Source organism: Macaca nemestrina, chromosome 2, assembly GCF_043159975.1.
Source record: "Macaca nemestrina isolate mMacNem1 chromosome 2, mMacNem.hap1, whole genome shotgun sequence".
Classification (NCBI taxonomy): Eukaryota; Metazoa; Chordata; class Mammalia; order Primates; family Cercopithecidae; genus Macaca; species Macaca nemestrina.
Window position 1 is genome coordinate 149,555,614 of NC_092126.1, and position 18,954 is coordinate 149,574,567.

An 18,954-nucleotide genomic window follows, 5' to 3' on the forward strand; every position below is an offset into this window, starting at 1 on the left:
ATGAATCATGCCATGAAGAAAGGTGTTCTGTGCCATGAGTACCATGAGTTGGGTCCCCAGGGCCACCACTTTAAGCCTCTTCCCTCTCTGGTTTCCAGGCCCCACGTACCTCAGTAGTTATGGGAGGACCAAGACTAGTTGTCCCTTCTGTCCTGGAGGGGTCTGAGGTCCTGGCTGTTCCAGTTGTGGTTCCCTGGACCCAGCATCCAGACAGCTCCTCTGTGGGGCCCTAGGGCTTCCTTCACTCAGCAGTCTGCTCCATCACCACCCAGCTCACATTCACCTCTTCTGTTTCTCCACATCAGCTCCCCGACTCTGGGCCTGACAAAGCCAGAAACCAGGAGGAGAAATGCTCTGGCTTATCCATGGAAACAAACTGCTGCTTTTCAGAGACAAGACGTCACCCAAACACAGGTCTATTTCCACAACACTAGAGCCCATCGCTGAATGCCAACTCCAGAGGTCACCACGGGTTCTCCAGGGTTTCTACATGCCTGCACTTAGGAGGTGCTCAGGGAAAAGTAGATGATCCATGAACACCATATTTCCATAGTTGCAGAAAGGGGTGATGGTTTCCTTTATGTCTAAGGAGTCTCCTATCCAAGGAATGACAGGTGCTAGGAGCTTTCCCATATATCTTGCTTCATCTTCCAGCACTGCGATGGTTTGATCCCCACTTTACAACTGAGAAAACTAAAGCCCAGAGAGACCTAGTTACAGTTAGAAAGTAAGTCAGAATTTGAACTCATGTCATTCCAACTTTATTTTACTGGGTTTGAGAAAGTTTTTATGAATTATATTAAATCAGAGAGAGAGAGAATTGATTTTCACAGTAGCTCTATTTTTATTAGTTCAAAATCTGCATATTTTTATAAGACATACAAGCCTGGAGTTGGCAAGCAAACAAAATCCCAGCCAATGTAATTTCGATTTCTCTTCAAAGGGCAGACGGAGTTAACACACAGATGCAGGCATTAGGATCTGCTTTGGCAGAGTGAGCCTAAAATAGCTGCTGTCCTATTCCCTGCCTCTCTCCCCAACCGTCATTCATTAATTTCTGCTTTGTGGGCGCCGAGGCTTGCCGGCTGCAGACAAGTCATCTGGCTTCACAGACTTTTTCTGCAGCAGGGTAATAAACGTTCACAGGCACCCGACAGGAGATGGATGAGGGGACACATCGAGGTCACAATCACAGCTACTGGATGCGCACGTTCTGGGGGGATCCCTGGGTCTGAAATGATTCTCTTGGTGACCTCAAGAGCATCTTCATGTTTCATCGTCTTGGCTGGCACTTGAAAGGATGGTTTATGATCCTCTGATGGGAACAGTGAGGAATGGCAGCACCTTGTGGGTTATGAACCTCCAGGATGTAGGTTCCCGGGCTGCCCAGGGCAACACTGGATAGACCTTGTGCCTGCTTCTCTGTCCTCCTGACTAGCCTGCAAGTTTATGAGGACAGCAGTGGGCCTGGTTCACAGCGATATGCCCAGGAGCAGTCACTGACCCCAGGACATGTGGTGGGGGACAGAATGAGCCAGGAGCAGAGGAAAATGGGAGCCCACACCCGCCAGACACTGTGCACTCACCAGGGGATTCCTATGTGGGTGGGTGACTGGGCCTTACTCACTGGCGGCCCCGGATCCTGCAACAGGCTCTTCTGCTTCCAGTCACCTGTCATTGTGTGCCTACAAACTTACCTCAGGGGATGGGGCCTGGGGGCAGATAGAAGATCTATGAATGTCCATTTTCTTCCAGAAAGGACTGATAGACACATTAAATGAGATAATGCAGGAAGGCCTGCCTGACACATTGTATGGCAAAACACAAAAGTGTGAAGTCATTCCACAACCAACAACCTGTGGACCCAAGGCTTGACAATCACACTTTTTTGGGGCTGGGGGAATATGTTTCTGATGACAAAGTTGAAAGAAATGGTATCTGGTATTTTTAAAGTCATGGATATACAACGCACATTTCATTAACTCTCATAGTGGAGAATCCAATATGCCATGGCTAAGGGCCTCCTGCTTCCATCGGCCAACGTGTGAAATGGGTACAATCTACTCTTTTCCCTAGCAGATGTGTGAGTGCCTCCTATGTGACAGGCCTGCTCTGGTGTGGGAGCACTGCAAGGAACAAAAAAGACAAAACCCCCTGCCCTCACAGGCTTCCATTCCAGTTAGGTGGACAGGATTAACTCCCAGTAAAGTGCACACCAAAGCTTGACCCTTCCTTCATTTGACTGTGGTTCTTTTGTTATTTTTAAAACAAATGGCGTAACAAATGCCTGATTCTGCTTCTTGCTGTTTCTTTGCAGTGATGTGTTCCAGAGATAGAACTATTCTAGCAATAGAGATATGAGCCTACCTCATTTCTTTGTTTGTTACACGGAATCAGCTCCCTCTTGTGGGGCAATCACTAGAATGCAAACCCCACGAGGACAGGGAATTGGTCTATTTTGGTCATGGTTATATCCCCAGAGCCTGGCACAGTGCCTGGCACATTGTAGGCAGCCAATAGATGATTATTAGGTGAACAAATACATCTAGGTCGCTCCAATGCTTTGATATCCAATGATGTTCAGTGATCATCTCTGCATAAGCCTCTCTGGGCATGGGACCATGTCTCTGTTGCAGGCGCCATGCAGTGGATTTACCAGGCCAGAGCACCTGTGTCTTTATTTATAACTTTTTATTTGGAAATAAAGATTCACAGGAAGTTGCAAGGAAATGTACAGGGAAGACACATGCACTCCTTCCCCCAGGCTCCCCCAAAGTTAACATTTGCATAAATAAAGTATAATACCAAAACCAAGAAATGGGCATTGTTACAATCCACAGAGCTTCTTCAGATTTCACCAGTTATACAGGCACCCATCTTTGTATGTGTCTGTGTGTGTGCACAAGTACATATGTAGCTCTATGCAATTTTATCACATTACCTTTGCATACCCACCACCACTATCAAGGTACTCAACTGGACCATCACCACAAGACTCCCCGGACTACCCCTTTACAGCTAAATGTCTCTCTCCCCCATCCCTAACCTTTGACAACCAGCAGTCTGTTCTCATCTCAGTAATTAGGTCATTTCACTAATGTTACATAAATGACATCATGCAATATGTAACCTTTTAGGACTGGCATTTTGCACTTCTCAAGGTTCATTCAGGTTGTTGCATGTGTCAATAGTTTGTTCTTTCTTATTGCTGAGTACTGTTCCATGGGGTGGATGGACCACAGCTGTTTAACACATGAATGCATTTTTAATTCAAGTAGGTGCTGCTGAATTTCCCTCAATGGGCTGTGGCATGGAAACTCTGACCAGCAGAGTATATGGCACCTATTTCCTCTCCATTATCACCAATACTGATAGCATCACGTTTTTCAATTTCTGTCACTCTGTTGAGTGGAAATTGATCACTCATTGTTTGGGGATATACATTTTCCTGATGCTACCAATAAAACACTTCTGGAAAACTCTTTGCACATTAAGGGGATCTTGGGCACTACAAAGACTTTAAGTACGAATGTCTGCCTGTCCCCTTTCCCCCTCCCCCTCTGGTGACAGCCCTAGAGGTCAATGCTGATGTTGGCAGTTGTGCAAACTGACAGTATCTATGGCCCTAATTAATGGTTGGCCTGTATCCAAGCCATTTCCAGTGTGATGCTGTGGCTCCTTGTGATTAAAAGGGGTGGTCTATCTCCCGACTCTTTGAATTTTGGGTGACCCTATGACTTGCTTTGGCCAACAGTGTCACTAGAAGTGACACTGCTGTATTAGTCCAGTTTCATGCTGCTAATAAAGACATACCCAAGAATGGGCAATTTATGGAAGTAAGTGGTTTAATGGACTTACAGTTCCACATGGCTAGGGAAGCTTCAAAATCATGGTGGAAAGCAAGGAGGAGCAAGCCACGTCTTACATGGATGGCAGCAGGCAGAGAGAGAGACAGAGAGAGCAAGCTTGTGCAGGGGAATTCCTCTTTTTAAAACCATCAGATCTCGTGAGACGTACTCACTATCACGAGAACAGCACGTGAAAGACCTGCTCCCATGATTCAAACACCTCCCACCAGGTCCCTCCCACAACACATGGGAATTCAGAGTGAGATTTGGATGGGGACACAGCCAAACCATATCAACTGCCAATTCTGAGCCTAAGTCTCAAGAGTCCTTGCATGCTGCTTGCTCTCTCTCTCTCATAACTCTACCACTGCCGCGAGAACAAACACAGGCTAGTGCAGACACTACATGAAGCAAAGGAGAGCTGTCACAACTGAGGTAATCCCAGACCAGCCTAGAGCCAGCCAACCCCTAAACAAGTGAGAGAGCCCACCAGGATCCACAGAGCTACCTACCTGACCTACAGCAGACCATAGACAAGTGAGAAAACACACCAGGATCCGCAGAGCTACCTACCTGACCTACAGCAGACCACAGACAAGTGAGAGAGCCCACCAGGATCTGCAGAGCTACCTACCTGACCCACAGCAGACCACAGACAAGTGAGAGAACGCACCAGGATCCGCAGAGCTACCTACCTGACCTACAACAGACCACAGACAAGTGAGAGAACCCAGCCAGGACCAGAAGCATCATTTAGCTGACCTGTAGATTTTTCAGCAACAAGACATACTTATTACTTTAAGATGCTGACTCTGGAGCAGTTTGTCACATGGCAATCGCTAATAGTGATACAGCAGTGCAGGAGGAAATCTTCGGCTAGGCAAAGCTCCCTGCGCATGGTGACATCCCCACAAGACAGATCTGAAAAAGTCTCTGGCAAAGTCAGTCTCAGATGTCTTGGTTGCAACATACAAAAGTCCCACATAAGTTCCCCGCCTCAATCCCCAGCCCCCAGCCACCCACTCTGAGTAAGGAACTTGAACAACTTCTGTCAAAGATAGTTCTCGTCTTAACATGACAGTGGGTGAGAAACCCAAAGTGGTGAAACTGCCTCCTCCCCAGCCTCACCCTATGAAACACGGTGTTTGCAGATAAAAATACTTTCCTCTCCTCTCCAACATGGAAACTGTCCAGGGTCAGCCTCCCACACACTTCCACTCAATTTCTGACTCTGGTTATAAAACCTTGTGCCCAAAAATAGATTCCAAGGGGATTTCATAGACATGTTCTCCGGCATAATTGCAGTGTTCCTGCAAACTTTGGGGAAATTCAATTTCAGTCTTTGAACACACCGTCTTCAAAGCCCTGCCTCCCAGGTATTAAACATCAGGATGAGCTGCAATTGATTCCTCTTTCTCTCTCTGGTTCTCCCACAGCGAGGGCAGGTGTCAGATGCAGATGTTCTCCACGCTTTTCTGCCTCCTTTGGTTTCAGCTGTTCCTCTCCATGCCCATCTCCAAATTGCCCGGCGCGGGGTTTCCACAGCTGCCTGGACTTGCTGACTCTGCAGCCTCCTCTGGCTCCTGGTTGCTCTTCCTTCCATCCCCTGCCCTGCCCTCCCTCTGCTTCTCAAAAACAAAAGCAGCCCTGACACCCCCTCACTTGGTTCTGATCCCTTTAGTCATTGCAGCTTCCCCTTTCCACCTCACACAAGTGCAGAGTTTGGGCAAGAGAGAATGCTAGAAACCAACCATCCCAATCCCCTTACTTTTCGGGTGAAGAATGGAAAGCCAGACTGGCAGGAAAGCCAATGGAGTCAAGGTGAAATGTGGAGGTGGTAACCAAGATAGAATGGGAGCCCAGGGCCCCCGCACCAAGGAGTCACCGTTAGGTCTGGTTACCTACCAAGTTCCAAACCAATAACAACACTATTGATAGTAAGAATAGCTCCATTATTAAATTTTTGTGATATGCTTTGTACTGGAAACATTGAACTATTATCATCATTTTATGGATGGAAAATTGAGGTACAGGGAAGGTAAGTGTTTTCCCTAAGGTCACATAGCTGTTCACTGGCAGGGCAGGGATTTGAAGTCAGATGTGATGCCAAAGACCATGGCTCCTTAAGCCCACCCTGAATCCTATTACAAACACCTCTCCCATCATCCTTTTATTCCTCTGCAATTTCACTGCACCACACCATTCCTAGGCCTTCTTGTCAATTTCCAGGCTTCCCTTTGAGTCACTCCACCACCTGCTGGTCTCAAGTGAGCCCTGAATGGTCATCACAGCCCCTTTGCAGAAGGGAGCCAGCTTTTCGGAACAGATCTGTGCTCTAAGCCAGATCCTATGACCTCCTGGCTGTGTGACTTTGGGTAAGCAACCTCACCCTCTGAGCGTCAGCATCTATAAAATCAGGATAGAAGGATCTACTCCATAGAGACACAGGAAAGATGAGACAAAATAAGTATAAGGACAATACCCAACATACAGTAGGCCCTCCAGAAAGATTCCCCTTTAGTCTCTATCGCACTCTCCTCCACTGTTTGAGGACACAGATGTTTTTCTCCACCACATACCTCTACCCATCTGTGGCACCTCTTCCTATGGATACAATCCCTGTCCCCCACCCCATGACACATACAGTCTGCTTAGAGGCCAGGCCTCAAGTCCAACTTTTTCTTAGGTTCTAGTATTTTCTCCACAACTAAATTGCAACATCTTTGAGGACAAAGCCATTCCTACACTCTCTGAAGTACCTAAACCATCCCCTCAAATTGACAGGTGTGCAGCAAATCCTAAATCGCAGGGTTTGATGGAGAAACATCTACTGATTTCACTCACTGATTCATTCATTCATTCATTCAGCCAATACTTTCTCAATACCTACCACGTGCCTTGCCCTGTGCTAGCCTTCAAGGGACTTGGGAAGGAATAAGTCTCAATCCTTGTTCTCACATAGCTCCTTGCCTAGATGAGAGGCAGGAGAATCAGCGCACAGTTGGGGCAGATGCTAGGGGCTGCTCCCCAGTGGACACTCCCTGCTACTTCCTGGCTGGCAGAGCCCTGACTGCCTCAGTTTCTACCTGTGCTCTCAACTGACTCAGAGATAAGTCCCGGTCCATTTAATCTCTGCTGGGCTCATTCCTTGGCCATGATTGGTTTAGGCATGGCCACGTGACCCAATTCCAGCCAATGAGACACAAGAGGAGGTTGGCTGGGATGTCTGGGAAAGAATTCCTCCCTGATAAAAGAAACACATAGATACCTCCTGCCTTTTGTCCCTGGGGTGCTGTGAGATCTTCAGGGGATGCTCTGGACAGGGGTAATGCCTTCTGGTTGATGATGGCAGAGAGAAAGACAGAAGGACCATCCATGGGTTTTGATGGCATGGATGAGCCACTAGGCTAACCAACTCCAGAGCTAATCCACCTTTGATTATGTGAGATGAGAAAGGGACACATGTTTAAGTCAGCTGAGTCAGAAAATCCAATTCACTGAAGTCAAAAGCAGGCTCCCTGGCTCAACAGTTAGTACACAATGGTTAACACAATGGCCTGCAGAACATCCCTCCTGGACCCTGACCAGCTCTGCCTTGCTTTGGGTGGTGGGGATAAGGGAGTCTGAGGAAAAGTTTCATAAAAAGTCTCATGTGACCGGTCTTCCTTTGCAAGGGTGAGCAGGAGCTGGCTTCTCACAAAATGGCATCTGCAAAGACTGGAGGCATGAGCCAGCCTGGGGTATGTGCAAAGGATAGGTTTGGAGTTGTGAAGGAGCCCACATACTATAATTGAGGACAATGGCTCCTTTTGCCACATCCTCTCCAGGCCTCGCTTTGCTCCCCCATAAAATGGGGATGGAGACATTCCTTGCAATGTGGTGGTGAGGCTCCAAAGGGACTGTGCACATGAAAGCACTTGTGATCACCTGACTCTACATAAATCATAACTGTCATCCACTCTTACCCTTTGCTTGTGGGATGGTCTTCTAAAGCCCTATGGGCCTTGAAAACCAGCTCCTTCTACTTCCTCCTCCCTCTCTTCTACTTCCTATATCCTGGTTCCCTCCAGCCTTCCAGCCCAGCCGCAGTCACCTATTCATCTCTCTTCTGTCAGACCCTTTGCAAGCTGCCTCTAAGCCAGGAAGGATTTCTTTGCCTGATCATATCATAGCTCTCTTTTCTTCTTTCACCCTAAACAGTTCTCTTTGATTCATTGACTCCACTTCTAGGAATTTATCCTCAGAAGATGCCTGGACATGTGCCCAGGGGTCCACATACAAGAATGTTCATCACAGTGTTGTCTATAGTAGTAAAATTCTGGACACAACCTAGATGCCCATGAGAAAGGAATACATTAAATAAATCATGGCAAAGCCACTTATAAAATATAAGGTAGAGGTATATTTATTGATATTTAAGATGACCATTATTACTGAGTGAAAGAAAGGGATAGAAAAACAATATCTATTTATCAATCATAGAGAAATGTCTGGAAGGACATTTGACAAAATATTAATGGAGATTAGCTCTGTTTTGTGGTGTTTAATTAGAGTTTCACTTTCTTCTTTATATTTTTCAATACCCCTTGAATTTTCTATAATCATTATGTAACATCTCTATAGTTAGGGGATGTGATAGTTTAAATGTGTTCCCCAAAGTTAATGCATTGGAAACTTAATCCCCAATGCAACAGTGTTGAAAGGGGGGGCCTTTAAGAGGTGATTAGATCATGGGGTCTCTGACCTCATGAATGAATTAATGTTTTTATCTCCAGAGTGGGTTCATTATGGTGAGATTGGGTTTGTTTTTAAAGTGAGTTCAGCCCCCTCTTGCTGTCCCTCACTCTTACCTTTCCACCTCCCACCATGAGATGATGCAGTAAATAAACCCTCAGAAGATGCCAGTGCCTTGCTCTTGGACTTCTCAGTCTCCAGAACCGTGAACACATACAGTTCTCTTCTTTATAAATTACCCAGTTTCAGGTGGCCTCTTACAATAGCACAAACAGACTAAGACAATGTGGAAAAAAAGCTACTTTTATTTTGAAAAGAGAAAAAAATACATATAGAGTCACAGCTAAAATCAACCTACTTTGGGCAATCTTCCTGAAAGTCGTGTGAGACAGGACTGGAGACTGTGCTATATTTCTGATGACCTGGATCCCCCTCCATGACACCCGCCTCTGCTTGGAAACTTTCTAGTGTGGTGAGCTCATTTCTGCACCAGACAAAGCTCTATTGGTAGCAAACTCTTTCACACTGCACAGAAATATCACTCTCTGTCTTAAGTGTTCTGCCTTCTGTGACTCACAGAAAAAGCCCAATGCTCCCCTCTCCCCCATGTGCTTGTCTCCACCCAAGTCACTCATCAAATAGCATGATTTCCTGGGAGATGTCCCATTCTAGGCAGAGCATGAGTAAAGGCCTGGAGATGTGCAAACAAGTGTCCCATTTCAAAGATGTTGTGGACTTGTCAGGCACTGGGTAGCTGGAAGCCCACTGGTATGAAGATGGAGAGATAGCATGGAGAGATGAGGACAGGGTGAAATTGGAGAAGTCAACATATGCCGTGCATGCTAGGGAGACTAGCCATTACCTCGCAGGGCCGTGTCTCTCCTCCATTTTGTGTTCGTAACACCCAAACACTAACATTTTTGGCATCATTCTTGAAGGAATGAAAAGACTCAAAAACATCTCCAAACAAGTTGTGATTATTTCAGTCCATGCCCTACAGGCAACTGTTAGAATGGACTGAGTTATGCTCAGTAACAAACATGACCAGTGTGCCATAGCTTAAAATAAAGGCTTACTTCTCACTGATGCTACATGTCCACCATGGGTTGGCTGTGAGCTCTGCCCTGTGTCATTCTCACTCAGACAACCAGATTGAGGGAGGTTCCATCTCCATGCTGCCTTGATTGCCAAGAGAATAAATGGGGAAAAGTAGCAAACAGCATGGTGGTTATTAAAGCTTCCATCCAGAAATGACACATGTCACTTTTCAAAGCTCATTGGCCAAAGTAAGGCATGTGGCTATGACTAATGTCAAAAGAAGTAAATAAATTCAATTTATCATGTGGCTAGAGAGTAAGGAACTGGAGATATTTCTATAGCACGAATGACTAACCAAACCAAATTAGTACATTAAAAAGAAGAGCGAGAGGAGGAAGAGGGGGAGGAGGAAGAGGACAAGAAAGGCACTGATTTGCTGAGATATTTGCTGAGACAGTGGAACTTTCCTGGCCTTGTGCTCTTATCTACTCCTGATGGCAGCATTGGAGAGATTCCATCCAATGTGGCATCTGTCTCTATACCACTCTTATATACGAAGCCTTTTATATCCCACCTATATGCCGCACCATCCTTATGCCCTCACCCATCATGGCTCACCTAGTTCTATATTATGGCTGCTAGATGTTCACTTCAACAGTTCATTTCTCCAAGTAGTGCCAAAAGCAGATTTTTCAAGTTAATCACAAGTTGACAGCCTACCATGAGTTTCTGAGAAACACTGAACAGCAATCACTTAGGCAAGGTGGCCTCATCCTAGAGAGTTGTTTTCATTGTGGTTGTACCCATCATTGTTGTTGAGGAGTGACAATTTGCATTTTATAAGAAATGCATTCATCCAATGTACATTTATTAATAACCTACTATGTGCCCAAGTCTGTGGATGCAATTTTTTTTTTAAAAAAGAAAAGACCCATCATTTCTTTTGCTTGCAACTTAGGTCTGCTTCCTATTTCTCGGGTTGCAGAGCCCTCTGGAAGCCTGAGGGAAGCTATGCAGACCCTCTCCTTACACCCCCCGCGAAATGCCCTGACTTACAGACTGTTATGTATGATGGAAGAAAGGTGGTCACAGGTTTTAGCAAGAACATCTCCAGTCCTCCATCACTCTTCACACACATCTACTATGTGCCTACGTCTGAGGATGCACATTTGTTTTTGAAAAAGAAGAGGGCCAGTCAGTCTCACCTTCTGAGAAACATAGTGACAACTGGGCAACAGATGTTGGGGCCCAGTTTTCCTTTGTTGGGTACTCCTTGTTCTTCTCACAACCTCCCCCTATCAGGGCCTAATATTTCACTGTTTTCCAATCTCCCAAGCTCATGAATCCAGGAAGTAGCTGATAGCAACATCTTCATACCAGTGGGCTTCCAGCTACCCAGAGTGGCTACCACAGCAGTGAGATCAGCTTGGAACTGAAAACCCAAGGACTGGATTTGAGATCTGGCTTCATTAATGAGCAGCCACCTTGTGGTGGAAAGGAAGTGGTATTTATCTAGCCACATCACAGGCTTGCTGTGAGGATTAGAAGGTAAAAAATATATGTGAAAAGTGCTCTGTAAATTACAAGGTGATGACGATAGTAACACTAATAGCTGACATCCAGAAAGTGCTTACCACGTGTGCCAGGCACTATTCTGAGACCTTGACTTGTCTTAGTCCTTGTCATTCTCCCAAAGGTACTCATGAGGCAGGCACTGTTAGGATCGCTTTTATAGATGAGGAAACTGAGACAGACAGAGCTGAAGCCACTTACCTAAGATCACAGCGACACAATTAGAAAGCACTGACTCATTCCCAGGCAGAATGGTATAGAGAGGATGGAACATCGCACAGGCCTAGCTCAGGGCTGATGCTTGTCATTGCCTACGGACACACTAAACAGATCTGCTCGGCCTTTCCTGGTTCATCTGCGTGCACGGCCACTCACTTGGGCTCAGCCCAGCACAAGCTTTGGTCATTTTCCTAAGTCCCACTTTTTGTATTTTGAAATAAGGAACCGGGTCATTACATCTCCCCAGAATCCTGCCTAGATGTTATGTTACAAAGCCACAGTATTTATAGCACCTGAGCTGCTGCTGGAAAAAACGGGGAGGCATTTTCTCCCTGTCATATTCATTCTCCTAATATCAATGGATATTCCCTTTACTCTGTAATGAGATTAGCTGAGGCTTGTTCATTCCCCCACTCCCATCATTCCTTTTCTCTGTAACTTAGGTCTGCTTCCTATTTCTCGGGTCACAGAGCCCTCTGGAAGCCTGATGGAAGCTATGCAGCCCCTCTCCTTATGGCCCTGTGAAATGCCCAACCTTACAGACTGTTATATATGAGGGAAGAAAGGCGGTCACAGGCTTTAGCACGAACATCCCCAGTCCTCCACTCTTCAAAGGTCTCTCCCCTGGAGACAATCCTCAGTGGCTCATCCCAGCCTTTCCCCGTGCCTTTCCTGGCTCCACCCTCAGGAGGCGGGGTGTCTTCTCTTATTGGTCAACTGGGGAAGAAGGATGGGCTACAATCAGCATCTCTGCCCTTTTTCCTCTTGGGAGGGAGTCCTGCCCGCAGAAAGCTTGTCCTGGCTGTGCCCTCTGTACCTGAGTGAAGCCTACCTGGGCAGGACCTCCACGTGGTCTTCCTTCTAGGGAATCAGTTAGCAGGCCCCCATTTGACCCTCACTGTCACATGAAGCCAGGACCTCCAACTTTGCTTCTGTTCTATTAGGGAGAAAATATATATTCGGGTTCTCTACCTGCCACTCATTTGTTCCTCAAATTGTTGGAGGGGTGTGGAGGAGAGATGCTATTTATGGGGCCCACTCCCACACCATCCCAACATCTGCCATTTCCTAGAACTCCGGATCAGCACACACCTTTCAGCCCGCACAGCCGTTCTACTTGAGTGATTCTGGCTGGGCAGTTTATGGAAATCTCTTCGAGTCTCAGTTTTCTCATCTGTCAAATGTGGATTGTAATAACCATGTTTTCTAGCTTCTGCAAATGATGCTTTGACATCTGGGGCCTTGCTAACCCTGGAGGGACTATTTGACATAGTGAAGGACTGGCCCATGAGGGCGCCTTTCATAAATGCTCAGCCCATCTTCCCAACCACTTCCTTTATGGAGTCCCTGCCCACTGGGCCACACTGCCCTGCCCTAATCACCTGGGGCCAGGTACCATACTACTAGGAACAGCCACTGTGCCCCAGAGCCTGCTGAAACTATTCAAAGTAGCCAACCCTGAGCCTGCTTAGCCTGCCTCACTCGTCCCTCCCCGTGGAGACCACAGTAAAGGCTCTTACCCCATCTTCCCCTCACTCCCTCTGCCTCCTGACTGACCCTAGGGCTTCCCCATGTGGCTCTGCATGGCATAGCATGTCCTCACCTCTTAGGAATCTCAAGTAAAAATCTTTTCAGGGTGGTTTTCTGAGTGGTTGGCCTTGCCATAACTGAATAATAATAAAACCTATATTTTAAAACTGTGATAATATCACCTACGTCTTAGAATTGCCATGAAAATAGATACACATGGAAGAGCATCTCACACAGCACGTGGCATATGGCAGGGGCTTAAAAAAAATGCCAGTTTCTCTTCTCTCTGCCCTATCCATAGCTCTTCTCTTCTTTCTACCTTTTTCTTCACCCACCTCTTCCCTGCTGTCTCCTTCCAAGTATCAGCTACATAATTTGTGGGACCCAGTACGAAATGAAAACATGTAGCCCCCTATTCAAAAACTGCTAAGAATTGCAATATGGTGACTGCAGAGCATTAAATCCAGTGGGAAGCCCTTCTTAGCACAGGCCACACGTCCACAAAGCCGGCCCTGCTCCCTCCTCCTTCCCATCAAATTCTCTTCTGCTTCCCAAATATTTCTAGCCTGATTTTTCAATCCCAAGGCCCCAGTAGTTAGCTCCCTTTTTTGGGTTCAGTTAGCAGATTCCAATTTTTAGATACCATAAAGTTTTAATAATTCCACTTAATTGGAGAGGGTGGAAAGGAGGCCAGTTTGAATTAATGAAAAGTCTGAGAAATAAGACATTACTAAAGAAATGCAGTTTTATTACTCTGCAACAGATTTATACGACAACAGGGGAGATACAAAGAGGAGGGAAGGGAGGAGGAAGTTAGAGTTTCTTGTATGTAATTTAACACAAAGAAAAGATTTAATTTATAATGAGCATATTCTCTTATTTGCAAATTATGCTACTAAAAATCCTCTCCCTTAAGTAGGTTAATATTTCTCTTGCTGGCAATCAGTTTGCTTAGTGAAACTGTTCTGCTGTTACAAATGCTGGTAAAATTCTTCTGCAGTGATTCCATATAACAAAATGATTTCCATGACCTTTCAGGCAGTCCATAGTATGGATTGGGTTATAGTAAATTCTTGTCAAGAGAAATCCTGCACAACAAATTCCCTCTCTGCTCCCTACCTACAGAACAGTCAAATCTTCAGAACATCTTTCGAAAATTCAGAACTTATCATGTCCCATAGCACCAGGCTTAGACTTAATCTCTGCTGACTCCTGCTGTTTCAGACCTAACTCTTGTCCTGTTGCCATTCGATCTGGATGTATTGTGGGGGTGGTGTTCCTAAATAGACCACAAACCCCCACACCTCCAAGCCCTAGCAACCTGGGCCTGTAATGTCCTCCCCACAGTCTGTCAAAGTCATAACTCATGTTTCAAGGTGCAGGTTAGAGGTTCCCTGCTCCAGAAAGCTGCTTCTGATTTTTCCAGGCAGACTCTGTTCCCACTGCACATCTGTTACATCATCTGTGCTACTGCCTACGAATCTTCTTTGAGACAGTGCAAGCACTTGGACTCTGGGTCTCACCCATTTCTAGGGAAGCATGGTAGCCCAGCAAGTCAGTAGCAGAGTGGTCCCAACTCTACTACTAACCAGCTGCATGTAGATGGTAACACCGGCTTCACAGCATTGTGAGGATTCAATCAGATGAAACCCCAAAAGCGCTTCGTACACAGCCTGGCAAAAAATAATTGCTCAAAAAATACTAACCATTCTCCCCAGACATTGGTATATAAACTCCACAAGGTCGCAGAGTGGCCCTGCAGCCCAGTGTGGTTGGACCTTCCTGGTTTATGCTCTGTAGTCCTAGTGTTTTTATAAATCATGCCCCCTCTCACTCTCAAGATATCTCAGTTTGGATGACAAACTATATAGCCAGCCTACATAGCTGGGACCAGGTCTGTTTTATTTAGTAATATGTCCCTGGCACATCAAACAGTGCTGAGCACATATTAGGTTCTTAACACAAATTGATCAAATGAACAAATGAATGTGTCTTTGAGAGTGCTTAGTAAGTGCTTGCACCTGGTAGGAGTTTGATTTCCACTAGCTGTGGTTGATCTCTGTATTTCTAAATGCCTCCTGACTCAGAGAAGGCAAGAATCAAGGCTTGGGGAGTGAGTAAATGAATGAATGAGCCCCACCCCTCTGCCATCTCCTCTGTTGCCAATAGTACCTCTGGGGGAAGGCATGACCTCACACAGAGGTGGGGAGAAGAGTGGTACAGATGGAGGAGGACTGAAGATGATGCTGTTCCCACCAGACTGTATGGAGAGGGGGCCACTTCCTGACACTATGGCCAGGTTTTGTCGTCATTTCTGTCAGACATCAGGTATTGGTTTCTGCCATGGCAGCAGCAGGAAATCACAGCCCAGAGTTAGCACACCCAGTGGCTCCAGTGGGCTTCTGAGGGCATTGGGACGCTTGTCTCTACCTAACATTCTATAGACAGGCACAGATCAAGAGCCCAGCAGGTGCTGTCCCTACCAGCCCACACATAGAAGTGGAAGGGCATGGGAACGATTAACCCTCTCTGGCTTCCCTTCCAGGGCTCAGAAAGGAAATTTCACAAGCTGGTAGCTAAAATGTTTTGGATATAGACTATACACTAGGCATGGGCATAACAGTGAGAACTTTAAGAATATTAACTCATTCAGCCATTAGAGTAGCCCTATAAGGGGAAACTAAGTCAGAGAGGGGGAGTGACTTGCCAGAGGTCACACAGTTAGTAAGAGACAGTGTCCCAGAGCCCAAATCCCTCAGGTGTAGGAACCAAACAGCAGTCCTCTTCATCCACTCTAACCCATTATAAGAAAGTCCAGTTTTCACTCCTGCCCCCTGCTGTGTGACCTTGAGGCCAACTCACCCTCTCTGGGCCTCATGTCCCTTTTCCAAGGCTAATGTTCTAGGACGCAGTGCTTCTAGAGCTAGGACATCACCAAAGCCCAGAGTATCCCTTCCTCCTGAGGCCTCAGGGCAAGGAGAGGTGGCCAGGCCCTGGGTGAGTCCCGGTATCCAGAAACATGCTATACTGGCCCGTCCTGAGGGCCTGAGGCACCTGCCCAAGTCCACCTTCCGAAGGAGGCTTAGACACTGGGCTGAAAAATCACGCTGTGGATCTGAGGACCCACTGAATGTGAGGCTTCCGAGCTCTTGTGTCACCAGGTGCATGCTTGGGGTTAGGGCTGTGGCCAGGGGGGCCAGGAGGAGGGGAGCTAGGAAAAGGTGAGGCCAGAGATGCGGAGAGCACTTGGCAGAGTGCTAGCACCTGTGCTCTTAGCAGCTGCAAACCACCTGTGGGGAAGGGAGAAGCCCCCGGCCCAGGGTGAGTCTCTATAGCTCTCAACCTGTCCCCAGCATGCAGGAACCAGAGCCAAGAGAAAGGGAGGCCCCCACACTGAGGAGAAGCCAGGTGGGGAAGTCGGAGCTATCTGGGAAGAAGAAATTGGGGGTTCTAGCGTCCCGGACGCCCCCCAGTTCCGGGGCTGCTCCGAGCCCGGAAAGTTTTCGCGCAGCAGGCGCAAGGCGCGCCCCTTCTCTCACCCGCAGACGCCGGGTCCGTGGGCGCCCATCCCGGCCCAGCCCGCCCCGCCCGCAGCCTGGTGCCCGCTCAAGGTCACCGCTGATAAGGCGCCTGCCTCAGCGGGGCGAAGGGACCAGGACACGCTCCGGCTCGGGCTCCCGCCCTGGCCCGGCGGGGGTCTCCGGGGCCGAGCGCCCGCGGAAGGGAAGCCAGCGGGGAAAGCGAGGAGAGAACGAGCGAGAGGGGAAGAGGCCCAGAGCCCGGGCCCGGCCGCCCCTGCCTCACCTGCGCCGGCTCCGAGAGCGAGATGCTGCCGCCGCCGCTACCGCCGCCGCTGCCGCCGCCGCTGCCGCCGCCGCCGCCACTGGTGCGCGCCCGGCCCGGCCCGGCCCGGCCCCGCTGCGGCTGCGGTTCCTCTGCCGAGGCTGCCCCGCGCTCGCCTCGCCCCGCGGCCCCGCCGCCGCCCGCCCGCCTCCCTCCCTCCGCCGCCGCCTCTGCCACCGCTGCACTGCGCTCTGCCCGCCTCCCCCTCCCGCCCTCCCTGCTCCCTCCTCCCCGCGCTCTCCCCCTCGGCCCTCCCCAAACTCCGAACAGAGAGCGCCCCGCGGGACGGGAGCGCGTGGTCCAGCGCGCGCCCACCTCCGCGCGCACCAGTGGGGCTGCGGGGAAGGGTCTCCAGTCTTGCCCCGGGGTGTGTCTCCAGGTACCTCCATCTGCACAGGCCCCTGTCCCCGCCCCACCCCCACAGCCAGCCTGGCTCTGGGAGGCATCCTCCCCATTCTTCCCCAGGGGTCAGGGTGCCCCAAGCCTCCCCTGCACACCCGAGCCTGTGAACTGGCCACACGGGGTGGAGCCCATGGGGTGTGGAGTAGGCAGATGGGGAGACCCGCTTTGGAGTGAGGGGACCGCGGGGCCAATCCCAGGGAGCTTAGCCTAAGGGCCCTCCTCAGAGGCGAGAAAGTTTAGGGCAGGGGGAAAGGGCACGCTTAGCCCCCAGCCTCCAGTCTGGCCCTGCTTAGGGACTGGAGGAGTCCAGGACAGTGGCCCTGCCTGAGGAGAAAGTTGAAAATCCCAGACACGCACCGAAAGCACCTCCCCAAAGCAGGCTTCCCCTCCCTGGCTCAGACCCCAGGTCCTTGAAAAGCCGAGCTCCACCAGGAAGCCGGGCCACCTGACTCCTAGCGCCTGGGTCTGCTCCATACCATCAATTAATCATGCCCGCTTGTTTATTTATTTATTGGCTTTATAAAAAGCCAAATGCACTGCTCGCAGGAAGTGAGGAGATGGGGAGGGGAGGGACTGACCGTGGTAACTCCCCTTCCCAGGCCTTGCTCTGACGAGTTGAGGAGCTTGGGGGGACCCTGGGGTCTGAGTGTCTGGAACATCTGCTTCCTGGGAGTGGCAGGGATGCCCATTCATAGGGCCAAAATTCAACACGACCGACTCTCTGCAGCCCGGGGATGGGGCAGAGGACATTCACTACTGGAGGCTTAGGTACAGGAAGGAGAGAGGGGGCCAGGGAGGCCAGTGGAGAAGGTGATGCAGCAGGTGTGACAGGAGTTGTCTCCAGGACCTTCTTGGCCCAGAGCACTCCCTTCTCGCTGCTTGGCGCTCAGCTTGGCAGGCAGCACTTGCATCTCCTGCCGCAGCCCTGTCCTCTAACTGGGCACGAGAGAACATCACCCCAGGGATGCCCCCAATCCATATCTCCTCCCACCATCCTCATCCCAGCTAATGGCACTGCAGTGCGTCCAGATGGCCAGCTCCAGACACTCTCCCTTAGCCCACCCCAGCCCCATGTCCTCACTGATGGGGCCTGGAATCTGCTCTTCTCTCTGTTGAAGGGCTCTTCTTCAGGTCCCCGATACCTCTCTTCTGGACTCTCACAGTGCCATCCTCTCTGCCTCCATTTTGCTGCCGCGCTAGCCTTCATCATGCCCAGTCCTGTTCTAAAACCCTTCATAGCTCCCCAGTGTTCTCAGAAGTCTCACAGCCCCAGTATGCCATGCAGGGCCTTTCACACTCTGGCCCCAAGTGCCCTTTCCATTCCTTCCCCACCTGGGTTGCCAGTGCCCCTCCCAGCACACCCTTAGCACTGCACCATGTCTTCCTCTCTCCTTTTCCTCCTGTGAAATGCCTTTCTCCTCTCTCAGACTCTGCCCAGCCACGGTGCTGAGGCTTGGCCTTAATTACTATCTCTTTTATGAAACCTTCTGAAACCAGCAAGTAAGTTGAGAAGGCAAAAAGAACAGGCATGAAAAGCCACACCATGAGAGGTAGCTCAGTGCAAAAGTGAGTGACACCACAAAAGTCCTAGTGACAAAACTCACCTTGGGCACGGCTCGAACTCTGAGCCTGTTGGTTCATCTGTTAAAAGGTGATAGGTGCCATAGCCTCACCCAGGATAAGCACTCAGTAAATGGGGGCTACAGTTTTTTTTCAGCACCTACTGTATGCCAAGGCTCTGAGATTTACAGATTATTGGGTAGGGACT

At 48.9% G+C, this 18,954-nt stretch overlaps 1 protein-coding gene across 10 annotated transcripts in view; it reads right to left on the reverse strand.

The window, feature by feature from the left end:
• LOC105477698 (ATPase plasma membrane Ca2+ transporting 2) overlaps nucleotides 1-16,820 on the reverse strand; it is a 380,543-nt gene extending 363,723 nt beyond the window's left edge. For 8 of the 10 annotated variants that reach the window (XM_011734348.2, XM_011734345.3, XM_011734344.3 and 5 more), the window contains exon 1: nucleotides 16,746-16,820. The gene's annotated coding sequence lies outside the window, so the exon portion shown is untranslated. Of the gene's footprint in view, nucleotides 1-109; nucleotides 129-16,745 lie in introns of those variants that run through there. The other 2 variants (XM_071092214.1, XM_071092213.1) reach the window with 2 other exon arrangements.
• Between the last annotated feature and the right edge of the window lie 2,134 nt (nucleotides 16,821-18,954).